The following is a 1,702-nucleotide window of genomic DNA, read 5'->3' on the forward strand; positions in this document are numbered from 1 at the left end:
CTTTCCCGCCTCATTCCAAAGCTTAATATGCCACGAAAAGGATATGAATGGATTGAATACATTTCTTTGAAAATAATTGGAGTTCTAGTCAGAGATGCAAGATGTGAAGACATGTCTTCAATTTCAAGACATTTGAACTTCTGTGAAGACATTTATTTTTGTAAAGGCATTTTAAATTATGTGAAGACTTTTGAAAGCTCAAAAGTAATATTTATATTGTTGATCCAAACCAATAATTCAAATATTAGAACAATTTCAGATGAAATTCGTTTTGACTTTTGTGGATAGAAACTTACAGCTTCCTAATTTTTCGGTCTTCATGAATTATTCATGCATATTGGTGGAATTTTGGAGCAGTAATTGTTAAAATATGTTTCAAATATATCGACCACAATTTCTAGGGAATTTTAGGATATATCTTTCGTTCGATTTGAATAGGTCGAAAAACCAGAAGTTCTTTCTAAAAGTATTACCGATATTTTTTATCCAAAAATTTTCACCAGAACTTCGTTTGCAATTCAAACAGAGGTATGCCCAGAATTTCTCGCAGATTTTCGCGAACATTTGTCCAAAAAAGTCTGTTAAGATTTCTTCAATACTTCCTCGGGATGCCTCAAGAAGTTCCACTGGAATTCCTTCAGGATTTCATCAGGAATTCCTCTAGAAATTCATTCAAGAGTATCTCGGGAACTCTTCCAGGTGTTCCTCAGAAATTCCTCCAGAAGCTTCTCGTAAATTCCGCCTGGAGTTCTTCGGGAGATCATCGGGAATTCTTTCGGGAGTTCCTAGAAAGTTCCCCGAAATTCTTCCAGGAGTTTCTCGAGACCTCCTACAGGAGTTTTTCGGGAATTCATCCAGCTTTTTCTCGGGAGTTCCTCCTTTAGTTCCTCAGGCATTTCCCCAGGAATTCTTCAGCAGATCCTCAAGAAGTCTTTTCGGAGTTTCTCGGAAATTCCTCCAGAAGTTTGCCGAGAATTCAGGAGTGCCTTGGGAACTCCTCTAGGATATCCCCTGGAATTCCTCCAGGAGTTCCAAGGAAATTCCTGCATGTATTTCTCCAGAAGCTCCTCGATAATTCCTCCCCAGTTAACCAGTGGTCGTATAAGATGTTGAATAAGATGTTAAAGTGGAGGCGATATGCGTACATTTTACATGCGCCTAAATGGAGGCATGCACGCATATGGACTCCACTTTATCGTCTTATGCAACATCTTATACGATTACTGGATGTCTGGGTCCGATAGTTCTTCGGGAATTTCTCCAGAACTTCTTCTGGAATTCATTCAGGAGTTCCTCGGGTATTCTTCCAGAATTTACCCACCAATTCCGCGGAAATTCTTCCAGGAGTTCTTTGGAAACCTCTACAAGGGATTCTAGGCTATACCCGTAAGAGTCCCTCGGAAATTCCTCCTGGAGTCCCTAGAAAGTTCATTAAGGAGTTCCCTGGAAATTCCTTTAGGGGATCCTCGAAATTCCTCCAGGAGTTCCTCGAATATTTCTCCATTAGTTCCTCGGGAATTCTTTCAGGAGTTCCTCGGAAATTTCTTCACGAGTTCCTCGAGATTTCTTTCGGGAGTTCCACGGGAATCTCTCCAGGAAATTCGCGGGCCGACCTCCAGGAGTTCCTCGGAAATTCTTAAAGAAGATCCTTGGGAATTTCTCTGGGAGCTCCATGGAAATTGCTTCAGAATATCCTTGAGAA

Source organism: Aedes albopictus, chromosome 2 (assembly GCF_035046485.1).
Source record: "Aedes albopictus strain Foshan chromosome 2, AalbF5, whole genome shotgun sequence".
Lineage (NCBI taxonomy): Eukaryota > Metazoa > Arthropoda > Insecta > Diptera > Culicidae > Aedes > Aedes albopictus.